Genomic DNA, 25,688 nt, shown 5'->3' on the forward strand with positions numbered 1-25,688 from the left:
TGGACTTTCTTGCCTGGGCTGGTTTTGAACTTCGGTCTTTAGATCTCAGCCTCTTGAATAACTAGGATTACTGTTAGCAAGCATATAAATGAGGTCATAGAAAATGCAAATGTTGTATATCCCTATTTGCTCAATAGAATTTCTGTAAGGTTTGTTCATATCTAGCCCATTCATTTCCATATATATGTATATGTGTATATGTGCATACATATATGTGTATACAATACTGTTTATATATACATATGTAAGTACATATAATACTGTTATGAACATTCCTGTACATATCTTTTGATTGCTATATGCAATAATTTTTGCTGGACGATTTACTTTCAACCCACCTTTTTCTATATTTTTTAGTCAGGAGCCTGGTGACTCATCCGTGTAATCCTAGCTACTCCGGAGGCAGAGATCTAATGGTCTCTTATTTTCTTCCAGTCCTGGGCAGAAAAGTCTATGAGACTCTTATTTCCAATTAATCAGCAAAAAGTCAGAAGTGGAGCTGTAGCTCAGATGGTAAATGCCAATCTTGAACAAAAATGCCAGAGACAACCCCCAAGGCCTGAGTTTGAGTTCTAGCATTAGCACTGAATAAATAAATATAAGTAAATAATAGTATTTTTCTTATAAATAACAAATGCTCAGTTGTTTTTTTTTTGTTGCTGTTCAGTCTGACAATCTCAGACCAACCACTTTAAATTTCAAGTCATTTAATTAAGCCATTTACATTCAATGTTATCATCTATACAACTAGACTTAAGACTTTCATATTGGGATTTTGTTTTGTTCCTATCATGTTTATACTTTTTGTCTTTGATTTTACTTTCTACATTTCTTTGAGATGAATCAAGGAATTTTTCTTTTGTTTTCATTTATGATTTGTGTGCTTCTCTTTCAGTGATTTTCATGAAGATTTTTCAACATGAATCCTTGAGCTTGTTATAAGTTGATACTTCTAGTCTATCAAAATCAGGAGTTTGGCCTAGTGCTAGAGTGCTTGCCTAACATGCATGAAGACCTGGGTTCGATTCCTTGGTACCACATACACAGAAAAAGCCGGAAGTGGTGCTGTGGCTTAAGTGGTAGAGCTCTAGCCTAGAGAAAGCCCAATGACAGTGCTCAGGCCCTGAGTTCAAGCCCCAGAACTGGCAAAAAAAAATCAAGCTGGGTGCCAGTGGCTAATGCCTATAATCCTAGCTACTCAGGAAGCTAAGATCGAGGATTGCAGTTTGAAGCCAGCCAGGAAGGAAAAGTCTGCGAGTCTCTTATCTCTGATTTAGCTACTCCCCAAAAAATCTGGAAGTGGTTCTGTGCCTCAAGTGGTAGAACCCTAATCTTGAGCACAAAGAAGTTCAGGTACAGTGCTCAGGCCCTGAGTTCAAGCTCCAGAACCAGCACACACACACACACACACACACACACACACACACACACACACACACACAAAATCAGTCAAAATCTCTACATATCTTCCCTGCCACATTAGTGCCATTGTTGTATTTTTCTACACAAACGTAATAAAACCCACAAGGTATTGTGACTTTTATTATTGTAAGTTGTCGGCATTGTTTCACATTTACCCACACTGTTTATTCCTTTTAGCAGCTCTGAACTTCCATCTGGAATCGTTTTTCTCCACACTGAATATTTTTCTTTAGTATTTCACTTAGTAAAGATTTCCTGTGGAAAACCCTTTCAGAGTTTCTTTTTTACAGAAAAGTTTTCTTCATTGTTAATTTTTACCAAGTATAATTTTCTTCATTGGTAAGACTCCTCCCAAAGCATATACCCTGAATTCTTTTTTATTTTTTATCTTTGCCAGACCTGGGGCTTGAACTCAGAACCTAAGCACTATCCCCAAGCTTCTTTTGCACAGGACTAGCATTCTACCCTTGAGCCCCAGCACCACTCCTGGCATTTTCTGTGTATGTGGTACTGAGGAATTGAACCTAGGGCTTCATGTATGCTAGGCAAGCACAATACCACTAGGCCACACTGAATTCTCTTAATAATACCTTTTTCCATTTTGTTTTCTAGTTAATGCACATGACTTAAAAAATATTTGTTGATGCTAAAATTGGCTCTTTGTAGTTCATAGAATGTATCTTTTCTTCCTTGCCGCTCGTAGGGATATTTATTCCTGTGTAGCTGTGGTTACCAAAAGGGTTGACTGTAGTTTGCCTGTTTCCTTGTCAGCACTGAGTCTTGCACTGTCCCTGAGCTTTTCTGCTCAAGGCCTGAACTTTACCACTTGAGCTCCCCCTCATTTGTGTGTGTGTGTGTTTTTTTCCTCTTTTCTTTTTCTTTTATTTTTTGCTGGTTAATTGGAGATAAGAGTCTCACAGACTTTCCTGCCTAAGCTGGCTTTGAACCTACATCCTCAGATCTCAGCCTTCTGAGTAGCTAGGATGATAGGTCTGACCCCAGCACCCAGCTATTTGTTGGTTTTTTAAGCTGTTTTGGATCTTACATCCCATTTCAAAAATATAGTGTCATTGCCCCGGATTCTACCATCTTTTCTCTCTCCTTCTGAACTACAATTAAACATCAACTAATGAATCTGGAAGTTTTCCTAAGATCTTGACCTTTTTTTTTTTGCCAGTCCTGAGGCTTGAACTCAGGGTCTGAGGGCTGTCCTTGGCCTTTCTCAAGGCTAGAGCTCTACCACTTGAGCCACAGCACCATTTCTGGCTTTTTTCTATTTGTGTGGTACCAAGGAATCGAACCCGGGTCTTCGTGCATGCTGGGAAAACACTCTACCATTAGGCCACAGTCCTGGCCCTTTCCTAGGATCTTGTATAGTCTATTCTGCATTCCCTACCACATCCTTATCTCTGTGCTTCAGCTTTCTTCTCTCTATGATTCACTTTGAGATGTTCACATATTCTGTTGCTGTCTTCTCTGGTGTCTGTTCCACTCAGATGTGAACCCAATAGATGCTTAAGTTAGATGATGCAACTTGAATTTCTATAATGATAATTTGGTTTTCTCATGATTCACCACTATTTATAACATTCTCCTCTTTCATCCATCCCACTCACATGTTACTTTTCTTATTGACTTGGGAGAGTAATCTTAATTCCACACTCATCATCAACTACAACATCTGGATAGCTCACCGACGCTGATTTTGTGGTCTGATTCTTATTAGGATTATCAGCTGAATTTTTAGCCTGTTCATGTTGCTTCTTTTAAAACCTGCCAGACAATAGAGTTTCCAAGACCAGAATTGCTACCCTATCTGTACCCATAAACCCTTGCTCTTCTCTCAGTTAGGCAGATAACTCCAATCAGATATGAAATTGAGTTATGTTGAGGCAAGGCTGTAGCATTAGTGAAACTGCATCAGCCACAATCTCACTTTTTGTTAGTCTGATTATGGCTTATTCTACTTCCTTTAGAATTTAGACATTGTATGCACACATTTCCATCATAAATACAAGGATTTATTTCTGCATGTTTAATTTTCTCTGTTGCTATCTTCTTTCCTTACCACAGAATGAAACTATCTTGATAACTAGAACTTTATAGTAATTTTAAACATCAAGAACTCAAGGTTCCTCATCTTTTATTTCCAAATTGGTTTGGATTTATCTAGGTTATTTATTTCTTTTGAACTCAGGACTTCACATTTCCTAAGTAGGTGCTCTATTCCTTAAGCTGTGCCTCCAGGCCTTTTTGCTTTAGTTATTTTTCAGATAGGGTATCTCATTTTCTGCTGAGGCTCGTCTCTACCTGACATTCTCCCAATATAATCCCAGAGAAGCTGGTATTAAGATGTGAGCTATCATGCCTGCTCTTTAGATTTTTGGTGTTACATTAATTTCAGTATCTAAAAATCTTACCATGCATTACTTAAATCTTAATATAACAGTTGAATCTTAATTAATACTGACTCTTCTAATTAAAAAGCATGTTTTTCTCCTTTAATTAAATCTTCCATATAATCCTTTTAAGAAGCATGTTGCAATGTTCACTCTATAAACATACAAAATGAATGGTGAAGTATTTTAATCATTTTATGTCACTGTTAAAGGGATGCTATTTTAAAATCTATATTTATATTGCCCTTTATTAATGATCAAAACTCACAACAAGCTTGGAATAGGACAAAATAGAACTGATATTTTTTGCATGGATTTTTTTACATGACATTATTATCTAAAGCTTTGGTAGAATTTCTGAAAGTTTTCTACAGTCAGGAACATGTCACATGGCAGAAAGGACAATTTTGTTTTCCCCTTTACAAAACTAGTCTGTCTAGTACCTCACTACAAGGCCAGCTAGAGTTCCAGTGGCCTCTTGTCCTTATTCTTTGTGTGAATGAAACATTTTTTTTAAATTTTTTCTTGTTTTTATTTTGTTTCACTTTCATTTTATGTTTTGTCATCTTTAAGTAGTTCTACAAAGGAGTTTCAATCCATATATCTATTTGCATACAGGTGTCTTGATCGGTGTCACCTTTCCTCCTTCTCCACTATCTCTGCCAAATTACCTGGAATGAAATGATTTTAGCTGTTCACCATTAGGTAAAGCTTTCTCCTTAGGTATTTTCTATAGATGTCTTTCAGCTGGGGAGTTTTCCTTCTTTGCCAATTGCACTGTGAGTTTTAATCACGAATGAATATTGGACATTGTTAAAGGCTATTTCTTTGATGTCTCTGAAGGTGGTCTTCTGTTGTCTTAATATGGATTATAAACATTACTTTTTTGATCACTTCCAATCTTGTTTATGTGCCATTCTGGGGCTTGAACTCGGAGCCTGACTGCTGTCTCTGAGTTTCTGTGTTCAAGTCTTGCATTCTACCACTTGAGCCACAGCTCTGTTTCTGGTTTAGGGGAGAGGTTTTTGGTAGTTTATTGGTGATAGGAGTCTCACAAACTTTCCTGCCCAAGCTAGCTTAGAACTGCGATCTTCAAATCTCAGCCTCTTGAGTTGCTAGGATTAGAGGTGTGAGCTCCCAGCATCCATTACATTTACTAACATTTTTTCCATATATTTTTATTGTAATTAATAGAAGGGTTACATTATATTCACCAGATAGAAGGTGTATTACTTCACATACATTGACACCCTTTCTTATGTCTTGGTCCCCATTTCCCTCCCCCCACCCCCACCCCTCATCTTGTTTTCCCCCATTCCCTATCCGATTTCAAATAACCAAATACACATATGTACAATATATCAGATAACAAGGTGAAATATTGTAACAATATGAGATAACCAAGGGATGGCAAAAGAGATGAGAGATAACATAGTACATTAAGGATAAAAATCACTCATTATATGGCTTTTGTTTCTAAATCCTGAAGGTCCTTTCATTTAGCATCATACTATATGGCCTTATGTATCTAGGTTTTGTTCTATTGTAAATCTCTGCTAGTAGAGCCCAAGGTTTCTACTGATTATGACAAATGAGGGAAACCATTGAGCCTAGGGATCCTTTGAGTCTGGCTTACTTCACTTAATATGATTTTTTCTAAGTCTTTCTTTTTCCTAACAAATGGGGCGATGTCGTTCTTTCTGACAGCAGCATAGAATTCCATTGTGTATAAATACCACATCTTGTTGATCCACTGATCAAATGAGGAGCATCTGGGTTGGTTCCATATCTTTGCTATGGTAAATATTGCTGCAATGAACATCATTGTGCTAGTGGATTTAGTATGTCCTTGTTTCTGGACGATTGGGTAAATGCCAAGTATTGGAATTGCTGGGTCATAGGTGAGTTCTATGTTTTTTACTAACGTTTTTTTTATTTGTTTGTTTGTTTTTTTGCCAGTCCTGGGCTTGAGCTCAGGGCCTGAGCACTGTCCTTGGACTTTCTCAAGGCTAGAGCTCTACCACTTGAGCCTCAGCACCACTTCCGGCTTTTTTCTATGTATGTGGTATCAAGGAATCGAACCCGGGTCTTCATGCATGCTAGGCAAGCACTTTAACCACTAGGCCAAACTCCCGGCCTTACTAACGTTTTTTTGTGCTGTATTCATGAGGAAATTGGTGTGCAGTATGCTCTGTGTGTGTGTGTGTGTGTGTGTGTGTGTGTGTGTGTGTGTGTGTGTGTTTTCTTTCTCTGGATTTCTTAGCAGGATAATGATGTCTCCTAGAATAAGCTAGGAAATGTGTCTCCATCTTCCGCTTTGTGAGGAGAAAAACATTTATTTCTTCTGTATATACTTGGCTGATTCTTTTTTTTTTTTACTGCAGCCACCTGAACACAGATAAACCCCTCTTTTAGGATGCTTTCATTGATGTATGGAATGGCTTGGCTGAGTATTTCAGTGAGGATGATTTTCTGCACAGTGAAATCTTGTTTCGCCACGACCTCTGATGTGGTTTTGGAGAAGATAGCACTGAGTGTTCACACAAACACACTGGGAAGACAGAGCCTTTCATCAGGCTGTGTCTCAGGCCTGGCTGTCTCTACAAAGTTCCTCCCTCTGTGAGCATCAGTCAGCAGTTATCACTAATTACAAATAATTACAATAATTACTAATTGTTTTTCAACAATTCCATGGGACATAAATTCCTCCTCAGTCCCATGCAATTCCTTTGGTCCCCTTTATGGCAGTAATTTTGAAGATTTCTCTTGACTCCTAACCTTACGTGATTTTTATTGCTTCCCCCACCACACACACACTCAGTCAAACAGTTGGAGCTCTGTGTAGCTTGTTTGTCGATTGGAGCTCTGAGTTTCCCCTTAATTGTCTTAATTCCCCCATTCTAAACAATGTGAACTCCTCTGAGGAAAGCTTCAGAGAACTGTTCTTTTTTTGTTGTTACTCATGGTGGTTGTGGGGCTTGAATTCAGGGCTGGGCACAGAATTGAGCTCTTTCACTCAATGCTAGTACTCTACCACTTTGAGCCACGGCAACACGTCTGGTTTTCTGGGGGCTAATGGGAGATAAGAGCCTCACTTGACTTTCCTTCCAGACTGCTTCAAACCATGATCCTCAGATCTCAGCCTCCTGAGTAGATAGGGTTACAGGCACTAGCTACTGGTGGTTGGATCAGAGATTATGCTCTTAGGACTGTTTCCCTTACACCCTAGAACAACCTCTGAGTCAATGACTGGGAGCTGGAGGCACACACAGCCCCCCTTGTCTCTGAGCGATGCCTGATCTCCAGGCTGAGTCCTGGACTGTAACCATGATCTTCCCATTTGCCTTTGCTCAACATGGAAACAGCTCACGAACACCGTGGGGTGGAGGGAATCATTGTTCTCAGTTCTGTGCCCCATTAGGGGAGGAAGAGCATTCTCAGCCTTTCTGCCATGCTCACATGGGGTTTGTCCCTTGTCACACAGGATCTAGTGTTAGGGCAAAAAAACAGTGGTGACTTGCTAGACCTTGACTGGGACCTTGGGGACAGGAGGCCCCTCTTGCTGGATGTAGCGTCCTGCAGAGAACTCAGCTCTGGAGGAGAGAGGGCTAAAGCTCCGGTGCCATAGTCACTCTCACTATTTTAAGCACCTATGCCTGAAAACACGTTTAGCCACTGCCAAACTCTTTAGGCGTGTGTGTGTGTGTGTGTGTGTGTGTGTGTGTGTGTGTGTGTGTACAACCGATAATGACACTTGAAACCTACAGCCTGTCTGAACCTTTGTGCTCAAGCTAGCGTCTTTGAGTCATTCCTCAAATTCTAGCTTTTTTAATGGCTAACTGGAGGTAGGGGTTTCATTGACTTTCTGCCCTGGCTGGCTTTGAACCACAATCCTCAGATCTCAGTCTCCTGGTAGCTAGGATTACAAGCACGAGCAGCAGTCTCATAAACAGCAGGAGCTCAGCAGGATGGTTCTTTTTGAAAATCTGATGGTTGCAATTGCTTCCCAGGAGTTCACAGAACTCTTCTGGGAGAGATCACTGACTGAAAATGTCTAACCTGGAAAAGAAATGCTAAGTGGCTTTACTACTACAACACTGGAGTTGGAAAGAAATCTCTCAGATGAAAAGTGTAAACATTTGTTGAGCAGATGGAAAAGAACATGTTTCCCAGAGTAAACCAGTTCCTTCCTGTGTGCACACATCTCCATCCTTACCACTGGAGACCGGCAAGAACAGGGGCATTGTCATCATCTGAAAATGACAAATCCCTGAGGAACGATGGGAGGAGTGGCATCAATCAGGATATACTGTTCTCATAATCTGACTTGATGACCTGAAACCCTTTGAACAGCTACATCAAGGGAATTTTAGAACTGAAATAGTTACCTTGTTACACGCTAAGAGACACTCTTAACCAAGTTGAGAGAACAAGGATTCCTTCCTAGGCCTTCAGAGGAAACATAGTGCCTCTAACAACTTGATTTCAGACCTCTAGCATTCAAGATTGCACTAGAGTACATGTAAGTCTGAAGAATTGGGGGCAGATGGGCCTGAGGCTAGAACTCAATATCAGAAGCCAAGTTTGCCATCAGTGGTTCACATGTGTAGTCTTAGCTACTCAGGAGGTGAAGATCTGAGGATCGCAGTTCAAAACCACCCTGTAGGAAACTCTTGTGAGACTCTTATCTCCAACTAACCAGCAAAAAGCCACAAGGGGAGCTGTGGCTCAAGTGGTAGAGTGCCAGCCTTGAATGAAAGAGCTAAGGGAGGGGCCCAGACCCTGAGTTCAAGTCTCAATGCCAGCATAAAAAAAATAAGAAAGAAAGAACAAGGGAAGGAAGGAAGGAAGGAAGGAAGGAAGGAAGGAAAAGAGGAAGGAAGGATAGCTTGCCTTTGAGGTCTCCCCTTCTGAGAAGTGTGCTCAAAACAGCATCATTCACTCATTTAGGCAGAGTCATGATATTTCTAGAGCACCTGCTAAGGACTTGTGTCCTCTGTACCTAGCTTTAGTCCTAACATTGACTCCACAGTGATATAATGAGACACTGTTAGATTCTTTGCTTGGTTTTAAAGACACAGGATAGAAAAAAACGTAAAAGTCATAACAGAAGACTCAGCTTTCTGTTTCACAAGTGATGTAATTTGGGGGATAAAGATACTGTCCTGCTATGAGAACCCCTGAGGAAACCCAGAGGCTGTGGTTCCCCACAAAGACAGGTAGGAGAGCCGTGAGCTTCCAGAGACAGACTTCCTCTCGTTTGATAGGCATGCCAGTACATTCTCTTTCGTCACCATCACAGACACCTAATTGAAAATGACCTGAAAGTGCCCTTGGTTCTTGTGCCTGAAACTCAGGGAGAGATCAGATGGTGTCCAGAGGGAAGACAAGTGAAAGAACTTCTTCATTTTAGCCAACAGTGAGTGAGATGCAGAAGGGGAGGAAGTTCTACAAAACTGGACAGGGAGCACGGGCCACGTCAGAGGAAGGGATTGCTACATCATCACAAACGGCCAGGAACAGAAGCAGAGCTGGTGCCGCTGGGATGTGATCGCTAGACTCCGAAGCTGCTAGCCCTGCTCTCTACAGATGTTTTCTTTACTGAATGCAAAATAAAGCTTGCTGGCCCTAGGAAACAAAATCAAGTAGCATGGAGCTTGCAACAGAAGTCACACTGAAAGAGATTCATGCAGAGAGATGAAATATACGTTTAAAGGCAGGTACCATGCCAGCAGCTCACGCCTGTAATCCTAGCTACTCAGGAGGCTGAGATCTGGGGATCACGGTTCAAAGCCAGCCCCAGAGGAAAGTTTGTGAGACTCTTAGCTCCAATTAACTATTAAAACAGCCAGAAGTGCAACTGTGGCTCAAGTAATAGAGTACTAGCCTTGAGCACAAACACTCAGGGACAGTGCCCAAGCCCCATGTTCAAACCCCAGGCATGATTGAGACAGTTAAACTGTAGAACTGGCCAAGGAGTGGACTCAGTGCTCACTTAGGCTGAGAGAATGGATTTGGGAAAGAGATGGAACTTGAAAGGGAGACTGGCTGTCTTCCAAGACAACAATTTTATGAATGACAGAGATGAGAAAGTGTGTAAGTTGATTTGATTATGAGTCTTTGGGAATAAAACAAGTAGAATTGTTTTATGTTCAATGTATTTTTTAAACTGATTGTTGAGTGTGTGTGTGTGTGTGTGTGTGTGTGTGTGTGTGTGTGTGTGTGTGTTGTGCCTATCCTGGGACCTAAACTCAGGACCTGGGCTCTGTCCCCTTAGGGTTTTTTCCTTAAGGCCTAGAACTCTGCCATTTGAACCACAGCTCCACTTCTGGCGTTTTGATTGTTAAAGGTACATAAGAATCTTTTCTGCCTGGGCTGGCTTTGAACCTTGATTCTCAGACTCCTGAATAGCTGTGATGACAGGTGTTAGCCACCAGCATCCAGTTGTACCTCATCTTGGCATCCGTCCTAGGTCAGCTAGTGTGTCTGCGATGTGGCTGCCTGGCTGGTACTGTTCTTGGAAGGGAAAGCTAAGTCTAAACTCTAACCAAGTAATGTCACTCTACCCCCAAAATAAAAATCTGTTAAGACTGAAGTAAGGCCCAAAGCCACTGTCACATTAACAGGCACTGAAACCTTCCCAGGAGGCCAGCAGGAAGTGGAGGCCAGGCACAAGAGAGGTGTTGTCCCAGACTGCAGGAATCTTTCTAGTGTCTGCAATACTGCATCTAAATATGAACTGAAATCTTGACATGGAAACTATTACTCACAGGATGCACTTAATGATGCATTTTTTGTGAATATTCCAAGTACAGAAGAAGTGAGTAAAATATAAGGGACAAATTTCTCTGGACTCAACAAGTGGATTTTTCATGTATCCAGAAACCCTATACAAGCAAAGAGAACTTTCAGTTCAAAAATATACTCACAGAAAGTCACATCAGCAAGATGAAAGCTCTATTTTCATTTCTCCCATGAGAACATTAAAAATCAAACAGAAAGCCTGATGCCAGTGGCTCAGGCCTATAATTCTAGCTGCTCAGGAGGCTAAGATATAAGGATTATGGTTCGAAGCCAACCTGGGCAGAAAGATCTGTGAGACTCTTATCTCCAGTGAACTACCAAAAATGCTGTGTGGAGCTGTGGCTCAAGTGATAGAGTCCTAGCCTTGAACACAAAAGCACAAGGACAGTGTCCAGGCCCTGATTTCAAACCCCAGGACAAATATGCACGCAGGCACACATGCACGCACATGCGTGCACACACACATACACACGCACACATCAAATAGAAAGTTTCATATTCAACTTTTTCAGTTTGGAGACCAGTTAAAGGTTTATAGCAAACTAAAGAAGTTCAAATAAAGAACAAAAATCTCTTTGCCAGGCGCTGGTGATTCACACCTGTAATCCTAGCTACTCAGGAGGCTGAAATCTGAGGATTTCAAAGCCAGCCCAAGCACCATGAGACTTTTATCTCCAATTAACCACCAGAAAATCAGACGTGGCACTGTGGCTCAAGTAGTAGGGTGGTAGCTTTGAGCTGAAGAGCTCAGGGACAGCACCCAAGTCCAGAGTTCAAGCCCCATAACTGACCAAAAAAAAAAAAAAAAGATGATAAGAGGGCTTTGTGACATTGACATTCTTACCTGTTCTTCCTCATTACTTCTCCAACATGGCAGTGGTTTTCCCATTACCCGAAATGCTGTGCATGTGCTAGACAACTGAGAGACATCAATCACAAGCAATGCAAGCCAAACTAATCTATATTCAGTTGCCTGGGGCAGAAGGCAAGGATTGAATCACACAATAGACAGCTAAAACCTAAGAGACAAAGCTGGGCAGAGTTTCTTTGGAAAATGAAAATGTGCTACCATCATATTAATAATGGAGATTGCAAGCCACATACATGAGCAGGCTGAGATGAGAATTCATAAGAATCCATAAATAGCCTGTAGGAACTGTACGTCTTTACCTCGAGTGACCCTGGGCTGGCGGGAGTGAACTTTGCTAAGTATGGGGAAAGGGGCTTAGCGCAGAACCAGACTTTAAGGATTAGGAGAATTGTGTTTGTTGATTTTAGCTCCTGGCATTCAAGAAAACCTCAGTGAAAGTGTAAGGTAAACATGAGTTAAGGGATTCAGACTCCACTGACCACACACGGGGAATTCAGTCTTCTACAAGCAGAATCAGAAAGTCTCTAAGCAATCTTCAATAATAGTAAAGGGAAGAAAATTATATCTAGTGATAATACATTACAGGAATCGAATGCAGCATATTACCTTTGCTAGGCAAGCACTTTACCACTGAGCTACCTCCTAGGCTCTACATTACAATATTGAACTAAAAATCCTAAGGTACACAAAAGACCAAGAAGTTACGCCCTACTCAAAGAAAAGTGAATCAGCCAGGCACCCATGGTTCATGCCTGTAATCCTAGCCACTCAGGAGAGTGGGATCCAGAAGGGAGTGGCCGGTTAGAAAAGCCTATGAAATGTTACTTCTAAAATAGCCAGCAGGAAGCTGGGCTGCAGGCATGGCTCAAGTGCTAGCTGAGCAAATAAGCTGAATAAGCATAAGGCTCTGAGTTCAAACCCTGATACTGGCAAATATATAAAGACACACAAGTATATATACATACATGTATGAATAATGTGTATGTGTGTATGTTTACATATATGTGTGTGTATGTATATATATATATATATAGTGAAAATGGGAGAGGGAGAAGAGAATAAAAAGAGGAAGAAAAGGAATGGAAAAGAAAAGAGGGAGCTGAGTATCTGTGGCTCACGCTTATAATCCTAGCTACTCAGGAGGCTGAGATCTGAGGATTGCGGTTCAAAGTCAGTCCAGGCATGAAAGTCCGTGAGACTTTTGTCTCCAATTAACCACCAGAAAACTGGAAGGGGTGCTGTGGCTCAAAGTGATAGAGCACTAGCCTTGAGCTGAAGAGTTCAGGGAGAGCAACCAGGCCCAGAGTTCAAGTCCCATGGCTGACTTAAAAGAAAAAAGAGGGAAGGGAAGGAGAAGGGAGGAGAGAGGAAAAAGAAGAACAAAAATGAAAGAAAGGAGAGGAGAGAAGAGGAAGAGGGAGAAAAGACAGGAGAGGAGAAGAAAGGGAAGATAGACAAGGAAAGGAAAGACAAAGAAAACCAAGAGAAGTGAACTGACAGAAACAGCCCCAGGAAGTCCAGACACCAGATTTGATTGGTGATGACCATCAATCAGTTGCTTTTGATGTGCCAAAAACTCAAGAAATCTATGAAACAGTGTTGGAAGAAAATCAGAATATCAGGAAAGAGACAGAAATTATGGAAAGGAAGTGGAGCGAGTTAGCAGCTGAAAATCACTCTATTTAAAGTAGAATATTCGAGATTGACTATGAGCCAGCCAAAGAGAGAACCAATAAATTTAAAGATTTAACAATTGAAATCACTGAATGTAAAGAGCAAAAATGAAAGATAAGGAAAAAAAGAAAAATGAAAGACCCCTTAACCGAGCTGTAGGCCACCATCCAGGAGAACGGGAATGATAGATGCATTATGGAAGCTCCCTGTTTGAAAACATAATGGCCGAAAAACATATAACTCAACAAAGTAAAGGTAGGATAAACTCTAAGTGACTCACAGTGAGACAAATTACTGTCAAATAGTCAAAAGCCAAAGACATGAGTAGAATTTTGAAAGCAACAGGAGACAAAGGACTTACCATGAATAAAGATAATTGATTGTTGCCAGACAATAAAGTCTCATATCTAATTGACCATCAAAATGTCAGAACTGGAGGTTTGGCTCAAGTGGTAGAATGCTAGCCTTGAGTGCAAAAACTGAAAAGAGTACCCAGGTCCTGAGTTCAAGCCCTAGGACCTGCATACACATACACAAAAGTCATTAAAGATTTTTTCTTCTCCAAAAACTACAGGTGCCAAAAGAAAAACTTGAAGGGCCAGGAGCGTGACCTAGTGGTAGAGTGCTCACCTAGCATGCACAAAGCCCTGGGTTCGATTCCTTGGTACCACATCCACAGAAAAATCCAAAAGTGATGCTGTAGCTTTAGTGGTAGAGAATTAACCTTGAGGAAAGCCCAAGGACAGAGTCCAGTCCCTGAGGCCGAGCCCCAGGAAGGAAGGAAGGAAGGAAGGAAGGAAGGAAGGAAGGAAGGGAAGAGAGAAAGAGAGAGAGAGAGAGAGAGAGAGAGAGAGAGAGAGAGAGAGAGAGAGAGAGAGAGAGAGAGAAGAAAAAGGGCCAAGAGCATGGCCTAGTGATAGAGTGCTTGCCTAACATGCATGAAGCCCTGGATTTGATTCCTCACTACCACATAAAAAGTAGAAGTGGTGCCAGGGCTCAAGTGGTAGAGTGCCAGCTTTGAGAAATCCCAAGGACAGTGCTCAGGCCCTGAGGACTGAGTGTTCAAGCCTCAGGACTGGCCAGAAACAAACAAACAAACAAACAAACAAACTTGGTGTGCCAGTGGCTTACACTTGTAATTCTGACTACCCAGGAGACTGATATCTGAGGGTCATGGTTTGAACCATGGAAAAATCCAAGAGACTTTTTATCTCCACTGAATCACAAAAGCTGTGATTCAAGTGGTAGAACACTAGCCTTCAGTAAAAGAGGTCAGGGACAGTGCTCAAGCACCTCTGTTCAAGCACCAAGGGGGGGAAAACCCAAAGTAGAGTTGTGGCTTAATGGAAGAGCACCAACCTTGAATGGAAAAGCTAGGCAAGAGCACAGAGTGCTCAGTTTAAGCCCCAGTTCTCTCTCTCTCTCTCTCTCTCTCTCTCTCTCTCTCTCTCTCTCTCTCTCTCTCTCTCTCTCTCTCTCTCACACACACACACACACACACACACACACACACACACACACACACACACACAAGCTGTACGAAGAAATAACTATGTCCAGGAAAACATTATTTGACTCCATGATTATTTACTACATGATTTAAATTAAAATGCATGAAATATAAATCTCTGTTATTAGACACATATTACACAAAGATACCGTCCTTGAGAACAGTAACAGATGTATACGAGTAGAGTTGTCATGCACCTGAATGTAAACATGTATCAATTAAAGCAGATTTTTGCACATTAAAGATGTTAAATGCAAGCTTCATAGAAACAAAAAGTACAATTTCTAAAGAACATATCACAAAAGTAGATGAGAAGGAAATCACTTCCTGCCATTCACCATTTTATACTGAAATGGTTCAGAAGTTTTCTTTCCTGAATATAAAACAAAGCAATGACAGTGGCCCTGAGGGAGGAAAAGTATAAAGCAGACAGGAATAACAGATGATGGACTTCTTTCCTTATCAGTATGGAACAGGTTAAATCTCTGACACAAAGGCAACAATTAGCAGAATGGAGTTTTAAAAAGTGATACCACTATAGGCTCATTACACATCTAAAATGCCCAGTACACATTTAAAAGCACAAACAGGAAAAAAGGGGTAAAAACATATCACATGCATTTGCATGGTAGCCAAAAGAGAGCATTATATTGTACTAATACAGAAATACAGACTTAAAGTTACAAAAGCCAGGTGTTGGTAGCTCATTCACTCCTGTAATCCAAGCTACTCAGGAGGCTGACATTTGAAGATTTATGTTTGAAAGCAATCTGGGAAGAAAAGTACAGGGGACACCATCTCTGATTAAGCAGCAAAAAGCCAGACTGAAGTGTGGCTTCAGTGTCAATTTTTAGCAAGAAATCCAAGTCTGAGTTTGAGGCTCTGAATTCAAGCTGCAATATCAGCAAAATCAAATATATATATATATATATATATGATATATAAGGATATTACAGGTTCATTGCAAAAGATGTAATAGCATTCTCCTTGATTAATGAATACAATTTCTTTCTATCTATCTATCTATCTATCTATCTATCTATCTATCACATTTTCTTGATCTATTCATCTGCTGTACGAGTATCTAGGATGTTTCTATAGCTTGGCTATGAAGAATAGTGCAGCAGTAAATGTCGCTATGCAGGTGTCTTTTCTGTATTCTGACTTGCAGGCTTTTGGTGGTAGGGCTGGATTATAGGGTGGTTCTATGTTTAAGTTTTGCTTTTTTTGTCAGTCGTGGGACTTGAACTCTGGGCCTGGGCATTGCCCCTGAGCTCTTCAGCTCCACTTCCAGTTTCTGGTGGTTCATTGGAAATAAGAGTCTCACAGACTTTTGTGCCCAGGCTGGCTTTGAGATCCTCAGATCTCAGCCTCTTGAGTAGCTAAGATTACAGGTGTGAGCCACTGGTGCCCTGCTCTGTGTTTAGTTTTCTGGAGGAATCTCCAATCTACCTTCCAGAGTGCTTGCACCAGTTTCCTGCCAGCAGTGTATAAGGATTCTATTTCCCCAACATACAAGCCAGTTTCTCTGGTGTGTATTCTTGATGTGGACGTTTTATCTGGGGAGAGATACAGACTCCATACTGTTTTGATTTACATTTCCTTCATGCACAAAGATGGTTAGCATGTCTTTATGTATCTTTTGGCCATTGTGTTAAAAGAAATCAGTCAGACTCAGAGAGACAAAGGATGCATGTTTTGTCTTCCATAAGGAGGTCAGATGTAAATTATAAGTATGCATAAAAATATACAGGGCCAGGAGAGAGAGAGGGAGAGAGAGAGAGAGAGAGAGAGAGAGAGAGAGAGAGAGAGAGAGAGAGAGAGAGAGAGAGAGAGGGGGAGGGGGGGGGGGGGAGGGGGGGGGGGGGGGGGGGGGGGGGGGAGGGGGAGGGGAGGGGGAGGGGAGGGGGAGAAGGAGAGGGAGAGGGAGAGGGAGAGAGAGGGAGAGAGAGGGGGGGGAGGGAGAGAATAAAAAATAGGCTCCAGTATATTATCTACAAGGGAGAATTCCAATGGTGTGGGTCCTTTGAACAACTAAGAGTTTAACTAAATAAATCTCAGGATACTGAAATCTGTCTTCAGGGGTGGCCAAGTGGTATGGCAGTGAACAGAGAGAGGAAGGTGGTGGGTGCTGTCACATTGTTCAATGTACACATGTGAAAGTGGAGTCAAGTAACTTGCAAGGATGCGTGGGGTGGGAGAGAAAAATAGGAAGGCTGACCTTGATCACAACATACTGTATTTATAATCTCACATGTAGAATGGAAACCCTTTTGTATAACTGCATAATGATAGTAAATATATATATACATATATATTAAAAAGTTTGTAGCCAGCTTGAGCTATAGAGACTCTGTATGTGTCTCAATCTCTCAGTCCCTCTCTCTATATAGATATAAATATAGAATATAGATATAGATACAGATAGCTAGCTATAGATAGATATGTATATATAAATACATATATATATTTATATGAGAGAGCTAGAGACAGAGAAATCTGTGGGCTCTTTTTATATTAAAAAATTGGGGCTCCTCTTTTGGAAGAAATATTACTATGAAAAACACTGGATCTGTATCCACATTCTACACACACATATGTGAACTTAGGTCTGAGTTTCATCAGCCACAATCTGAATTTAATATTCATTTATGGAGCATCAAGTGTCCAAGCATTTAGTCTGTTTTTTTTTCTGTAACATATTATCTTTAAAGTTTCTTTTTTTCTTTTTTCTTTTTTTTTATGGTGCTAGTCCTTGGTCTTGAACTCAGGATCTGGACTCTGTCTCTGAGCCTCTTTTGTCCAATGCTAGCACTATACCACTTGAGACACAGCTCCACTAATGACTTTTGGTAGTTTAGTGGAGATGAGAGTCTCACAGGCTTTCTTGATCACATTTCACTATGAACTGCAACAGTCAGACCCAAGCCACCTGAGTAACTAGGATTAAAGGAGTCACCAGCTCCCAGCCACATGAAGTTCCTTTTAACTAATGTAGTACAGTTCTCTAAAAATTTTTTCTTGCCAGTCTTGGGGCTTGTACCCAGGACCGGAGCACTGTCCTTGGGCTTTCTCAAGGCTAGAGCTCTACCTCTTGAGCCACAGCACCACTTCCAGATTTTTCTATGTATGTGATACTGAGGAGTTGAGCCAGATTTTCATGCATGTTATGAAAGCACTCTACCACTAGGCCAAACTTGCAGACCCTTTGGGGTTTTTGTTGTTGTTGTTGGATTGTTGCTGGGGTTTTTTGTTTGTTTGGTTGGTTTTGGTGAGGGGTGTTGAATCAGTTGCAGGGTTTGCAGTGTGGGTTTGGGCACTGTTACTGAGCTCTTCAACTTAAGGCTATTTCTCTACCACTTGCGCAGCATTGCCAAGTCAAGTTTTCTGGTAGTTAATTGGATATAAGAGTCTCACAGATTTTGAACCTCAATCCTCAGATCTCAGCCTCCTGAGTAGCTAGGACTACAGGTTCGATCCACCAGCACCTGGCTTAAATTCCTGTTTTTCTCTCTAACACCCACTGTTTTTGCTAAATCTGGAGTCCTTTTCTTTTCTTTTCTTTTTTGCCAGTCCTGGTACTTGAACTCAGGGCCTGGGCCCTGTCTCTGAGCTCAAGGATAGCACTCTACCACTTGAGCCATAGCACCACTTCCAGCTTTTTCTGTGTACGTGGTATTGAGGAATCGAACCCAGGGCTTCTTGCATGCTATGTAAGCCCTCTACCATTAAGCCACCTTCCCATCCCCTGGAGCTTTTTCGTTCATTTTTTCCCGCCCTGCATGCATCCCAGCTCTCATGTCAAGACCATGTTTCCCACGTGGAAATCACAGAATGAATTTTCCATTGCTTCTCTTAAGGCCCATTTCACTTCCTCCACATTCCCACAGTGATTCCCAAACACTAGGTAGTCCTAACTCCTACAAAGACCATTGAAGGAACTCTCTCATGCTGAGTTGTGGGGAAGATTTATTCCAGATTTCTGAAAGGAGGTCTGAAAAACTGACCTGGAAAATCCCCTTTTGTCAAGTGAGTTCCTTCCTTCACAGGAGACTTGAGATAGGGCCCTCGTCTTCCCCGATCTGTCTATCAATAAAGTGAAGTTGACAGGTGATTTCACATTTCCCTCAGTGACAAATAGAATTTGGACATTGTAGATACGGAGCGTGATAGCTCTTCCGTACGGTCTATTATCTGAACAGAAATCTCCCATCACCCACCTTGCTTCTGACTTACATACCATGGAGGCGTGTGTTGTTCTTTGGAGAGAGAAAGAAAACCTGGGCTATAAAATCCACTGGGGTTGCAGAGGAAAGACTCCCATGTAGTAGCTCTTTGATTCTTCCCATCTCAAGTCTAGAAGGATCTGAGCACAACACAGAGCCAGGAGGAGGCAGTCTGGACCCTCTCTGGGAACATGTGTGCATTTGATTCAACTCAGGACCCCCCTTCCTGTGTATTTCCAGAGACAAGGCTCTTGGCCTATTTTTTTTAATGAAGGAAATCAAACACATTAGTTTATTCCTTTCCCCCAACATACAAATGCATACATATATATGTATATATGCATATATATGTATATATATACATGCAGAAGATACATAGCAAGACCTGTTTTGCTGGTGTTTTTTAACGCCTGTATTTGAATGTGAAGTGAATCATAACACTGGAACACAATTACTTATAGAACAATGGAAATCATTTCAGTTGTCTATTAATGCAGGTCTTGCTTTAAAGAAACATGTTTCATTTCTCCATTCTGCATACAAGAGCACTTTCTACACAGGATAGCTGCACACAAATGTGTGCACTTCATTCTGTGTCTTCAGAACTGTTCGCAACGCAGCCTTAGTAGTGTTAACTGGGAAATTCAAATCAGATTTGGACCTGTTAAGTATCAACTCTTAGCAAGCTTTCCTCACCGATTTTAGGATAACAACCCAGCTTCCCTACCCCTTCTCTAACCACACAAGAATGTGTTGGTTGGTTGGTTTGTGCTGTTAGTGGGACTTAAACTTAGGACATGGTCATTCTCCCTTAGCTTTTGTGCTTCCACTTGAGTCACAGCTCACTTCTGGGTTTTGGTGCTTAATTGGAGAGAAGAGTTTCATAGGCTTTCCTGTCCAGGCTGGTCTTGAACTGTGATCTCAGATCTCATCCTTCTGAGCAGTTAGGATGAGAGGCTTTTGAGCCATTGCCACATAGCTAGGCTGATTGCATGTATGTATGTATGTATTGTTATTTATTTATCTGCCTCTTCCTATAGGACTTGGTTTTCTGTCATCTTCAGCTGCTCAGTGCATATGAATTACTTAATGCTGACTGAACCCCCTTTTGCCCTCAGCTCCTCCACACCCACTCCTTCCATTACGTTCTGCTTTGTTTTTAGAATGTTCTTTGGATAATTGTATCACTGGTCTTGGCACGTTTTTGTTATAACTTTCTGCCTGGTTCAATTCATATAAGAGTCTTGGAAGGTTCTGAAAATATCCTGACATCATTTTGCCCTCCAGAGTGCAGCCCACGATTGACACGGGGCAGGGTTCCATGGATGCTTGTCAAGACGGGGGATGAGCCCACGAGTGCTCACCTGCCTTGGCTCTGAGTTTCCTCTCGTGGCTCATCCTCCATTCCCAGCCCTCTGCTTCATTACTCTTGCACTGCTTTGCAGAAAGCTTGAGCCTCATTCAGCTTCTTGCCTCCTCACCTGACTCGCAGCAAAAGCCTGTGGCAGGGATCTAGCAAGTAAATATTTACTCACCAACATCACTGTTGCTTGGGAAATTAAATAAAAACAAAATTTGCTGGACCTGGGGCTTGAACTCAGGGCCTGAGCACTGTCCTTGAGTTTTCTCAAGGCTAGCACGCTACAATTTGAGCCACTTCTGGCTATTTCTGTGTGTATGTGGTACTAAGGAATTGAACCCAGGGCTTCATGCATGCCAGGCAAGCATTCTACTACTAGCCTATGCTCCTGGCCACTGTTTTTTGTGTGTGTGTGTTGTTGTTGTGTGTTGGTACCGGGGGCTTGAACTCAGGGCCTCCCACTCTGGCTTGACTTTTTTTGCTCAAGTCTGGAACTCCACCGTTGAGCCACATCTCTGTTTCTGGCTTTTTGGCAGTTACTTGGGGATAAGAGTCTCTTGGATTTGTCTTACAGGCTGATTTGAAAGTTGATTTTCAGATCTCGGCCTCATGAGGAGCTATGATCATAGAGCACGAGCCACCAGCAGCTGATCTCTATTAAATGATTTAATCAATAATTGGGAAAGTACCAGGCCCAGATGAGTTCACTAGTGAATTCTACGAATTCCAATTTAGGGCAATAAGATTCACTAAATGTCCTTGATTTTACAGCAACATGTCCTCTTCCTCAAGGCCAAAATCCTGCATGCCCATGAAAGGACATAATTGTTCATTTGTTTTATTTCTCCATACCAACGCACAGGTCTTCAAACAAGAGTGATTTTTATCAGCAGCAATACAGATCCTAAATGTAACATTTCTCATTGGGGTTTTATCCTGTGTCTGCTTTGCTACTTCTTTCCTTTTTTTTTCTTTTTTGTTTTCAGTCATGGGCTTGAACTCTGGGCCTGGGTGCTGTCCCTGAGCTCTTCAGCTCAAGGCTAGTGCTCTAGCACTTGAACTTCAGCACCACTTCCAGTTTTCTGGTGGTTAATTGGAGATAAGAGCCTCATGGACTTTTGCACCTGGGCTGCCTTTGAACTACGATCCTCAGATCTCAGCCTCCTGAGTAACTAGGATTACAGAGGTAAACCACTGGCACCTGGCTGCTTTTCTATTTTTTTTTACAAATAAGACTTATTTTATAATTATGAGTGATATTTACACGGTGACCAAGTCAAACTTCTATTTAAAAAAAAACAGATTTATGTATTTGAGTCAGATGATTTTTTTCCAGTCCTGGTCTTGTACTCAGGGCCTGAGCACTGTCCTTGGACTTTCTCAAGGCTAGGGCTCTATCACTTGAGCCTCAGCACCACTTCCGGCTTTTTTTCTATGTATGTGGTACTGGGGAATCGAACCCGGGTCTTTGTGCATGCTAGGCAAGCACCCTACCACTAGGCCAAACTCCAGAAGCCCCCGCCCCTCCCTTCTTGATGGTCAGTGCTTTTTAAGTTTTATCACTCCAATTTTGATACAGGAAAATATATGTACATTACAAATGTACATACATATGTAATTGAGAAATCATAGCACGTTACACCTCATCTTTTTTTTTTTTTTTTTTGCCAGTCCTGGGCTTGAGCTCAGGGCCTGAGCACTGTCCTTGGACTTTCTCAAGGCTAGAGCTCTACCACTTGAGCCTCAGCACCACTTCCGGCTTTTTTTCTATGTATGTGGTACCGAGGAATCGAACCCGGGTCTTCATGCATGCTAGGCAAGCACTTTAACCACTAGGCCAAACTCCCGGCCCCCATTACACCTCATCTTAACTTTCATTTTCCCTCAACTGTCAACCTACAAGCTCATGCTGCCATGGCACATGGCAGGACTTTCCTCATACTCTTTAGCTTTTGTAGAGATACTGGGTCTGGCACTCAGGGCGTGGGCACTATCCCTTAGAGTTTTCACTTGGGGCTGCTAAGAGTTTCGTGGACTTTCCTACCAGGGCTCAGAACCACCGTCCTTAGATCTCAGCTTCAAGAGTTGCTGGGATTACAGTCATGAACCACCAATACCTAACACTTAGACTCTTTTTAAACTTCAAAGGCTGCTGTAATATATTTCATTCAATCAGTAGTCTGGTGACAGAGATTTAATTTGTAATTTTTTGTTTCACAAATGATGACTCTTATCTCCAATTATCCACCCATCGAAAAATCCAAAAAGTAGGGGTGTGGCTCAAGAAAAACCAACCTTTAGTAAAAAATAAAAGCAAGGCAAGAATGTGAAAGCCTGAGTTCAGGTTTTCATACTGGCACAAAATTCAGAGAATAGAGGGTTGTTGGGTTTTTCGTTGTTGTTTTTTGTTTTGTTTTGTTTTTTTGCCAGTCCTGGGCTTGAGCTCAGGGCCTGAGCACTGTTCTTGGACTTTCTCAAGGCTAGAGCTCTACCACTTGAGCCTCAGCACCACTTCCGGCTTTTTTCTATGTATGTGGTACCGAGGAATCGAACCCGGGTCTTCACGCATGCTAGGCAAGCACTTTAACCACTAGGCCAAACTCCCGGCCCCGGTTGTTGGGTTTTTTTTGGCCAGAATTTCAGAACTGACTTAATGTTTTCAAAAAATAGGCTTTTTTCTTTTTTCTCAGATAGCTTTTCTACCTCTAGATACTTTTGGGTTTTTTTTAATTTTTTACTTGGAATACTATGATGGGTTATATTAATGATTTCATCAATAGCAAATCTCTCTTCGACATCTAGACTCCTATCTCTACGGTGATCTTTGTGATGTGCTATGGCATTTTGTTTGCTTTTGTTCTATTTAGGGTTTTCTCACATTCATTAATGAGATTGGTCTGTGCTTGTCTATTTTGCTTCCATTTGGAGACAGATGTTGTATTTATGTTCTAGTTTTAGATGTCATCCATTAGCTGATCCTTCACAAATGTTTACCTCCAGCCCAGACCTCTGCCCTTCACTCCAGACCCATCCATCCAGCTGTCTTCTTAACGTCCTACCCCAGATGTGGGCTGAGAACTAAAGACCCAGTGGGTCCAGAACTGAGCTTCCTACTTCCCCCACACCTGGCCATCTGAGTCCTTGTGCAGCTGGGATGGGGACTTGCTCTGCCCCCCTGTGCGGAAGCTTTCCTGAAACAGCAGTCCATGAACTCAACTCTCCTTGACCCAGTTGCAGGTGACTTCCTCATACCTCTGTGCCACTGAGTTCCCATGCCAACCAACTGTGTCACTAACACAGCTGGTGAGACTCACCCCTGCCATCGGGGCTACCTGCCCACAGGTTGCCCTTCCTGAAGTCTCACTGATGTCACTCCGAGCTGATGACAGAAAAACCACAACCCCATCCCCACTCCCAGCTGGGCACTGGTGGCTCATGCCTGTAATCCAGGCTACTTGAGATAATCTGAGGATTATAGTTCAAAGCTAGCCCAGGCAAGGATGTCTGTGAGATTCTTATTTCCAATTAACCACAAGAAAACCAGAAGTAGAAGTGTGGCTTATGTGGTAGGGAGCTAGTCTTGAGCAAAAAAGCTCAGAGACAGTGCAGGCCCTGAGCTCAAACCCCAGGGCTCCCCGTTCCAAAGAACCATCACCCCATTTTGTAAAGTAGAAAGAGAGGAGGAGTCATTGTACTTAGGGGCTAGCTACACTTGAGAGCCACAGACAAGATGGATCTTGGCTAGATATATTCGAGGCACCTGTGTTATCTCCAGCGCACACTGTCTTTTTTTAATGCATTATTTTATTGTTATTGTAAAGGTGACCTACAGAGAGGTTACAGTTAAATTAGTCAGGTAAAGAGTTCATTTCCTTTTGGGCAATTCACTCCTTCCCTCGCTCTCTCCCAGTCTCCTCCTCCCATCCCCACTCACAAGTGGTAGATTTCCTTTTCCACATAGTGTCCAGTGAGTGAGTGACACTGCGACATTTGTTCACCACTGTCTCTTCATGTCTTTGCCCACCCCCCTTTTATCTTCCCAAAGGCATCTAAACCAACAAACAAGACAAAAAGGAAAGATAACAACAACAACAACAAAAACCCTCTAGCTTCCATGTCCTGGGGTTTGTTTCAATAAATATTATTTTATATGAGCAGAGTCAGATAGGTAGTTTGTGTTCCTGTCCTAAGAGTGTGTTCCTTCGGTCTCACCGCGTGAATGCCTGGAGCCCGGTGTCATTTATCATTCCCTAGCTGAATTTTTTCACATCTTCTTTCAGATTACCCTCATCTCTCCATATTACTTTGTCCCTGTGCCTCTGTTATTCAGCTGTGTCCCAAGAAACTGTGCTTCTTGCTGGAGCAGCTTCAAGCTCTTATTCTTTACTTTTTGCCCCCCCCCACACACACACGCATGCACCAGTACTAGACCTTGAGTTCAGGGCCTTGGCACGAAGCTTTTATCAATCAAGACTACTGCTCTACCCCTTGAGCTAGCCCTCTACTTCCAGCTTTTGCTAGTTAATTATGAATATGGATCGCATGGGTTTCTTGCCCAGGCTGGCTTTAACTGTGATTCTCAGATCTCAGCCCCTTGAGAAAAGGTGTGAGCCACTGGCTCCTGGCACTACTTCCTGATAAAGATTTGACTAGATGGGACTCTTCCTTTCCTCCATGTCTTTTGGTGTTTCCCCTCCCTTCCCCCCCCCACAACCCTCCCCTACCCTCTCTGAGAATCTGCCCACTAGCTGGCCAGAGAAGAGGCAAATACTCATGATTAATGTCAAGGTTTTGGGGGAAAGTCTTTATGAAACTCACCTCTGGAATGTTTATATCAGGAATGAGTAATTTTAATGACCATATCCAATGTTACAGTTTTGACTTTTAAAATCTTCACTAAATGAGCTCTCCCTCTCCCTCTCCCTCTCCCTCTCCCTCTCTCTCTCTCTCTCTCTCTCTTTCTCTCTCTCTCTCTCTCCCTCTCTCCTTCCCTCCTTCCCTTCCTCTCCTTCCTTCCTCCCTCTCTCTCTTTCTCTTTCTTTTATGCTAGTTCTGGGACTTGAACTGAGGGCATGGCCACTGTCCTTGGACACTTCTAGCTCAAGGCTAATGCTCTGCCCCTTGAGCCACAGCACCACTCCCAGCTTTTTCTGTGTATGTGGTACCAAGGATTGAACTCAGGCAAGCACCCTACCACTTGGCTACGCTCCTGGCTGTCTTCATAGTTATCGATTCCTCCAGACTCACTAAAGAAACTTGAGAAAAGCTCGCTTGAAAACTGTAAATCCTTCCTCAGAGCAGCTGTCTAATCTTTCAGGGTGCTATGAAAAATAAAATACAAGATCTTTTGTTTGAAATCTATTAAGACTACAACACAATGCATTCTGATTGTGGAGGCCTGGGTTGAGGGCAAATGCACAGG

This window comes from Megascapheus bottae, chromosome 15 (assembly GCF_031878675.1).
Source record: "Megascapheus bottae isolate mThoBot1 chromosome 15, mThoBot2.hap1, whole genome shotgun sequence".
Lineage (NCBI taxonomy): Eukaryota > Metazoa > Chordata > Mammalia > Rodentia > Geomyidae > Megascapheus > Megascapheus bottae.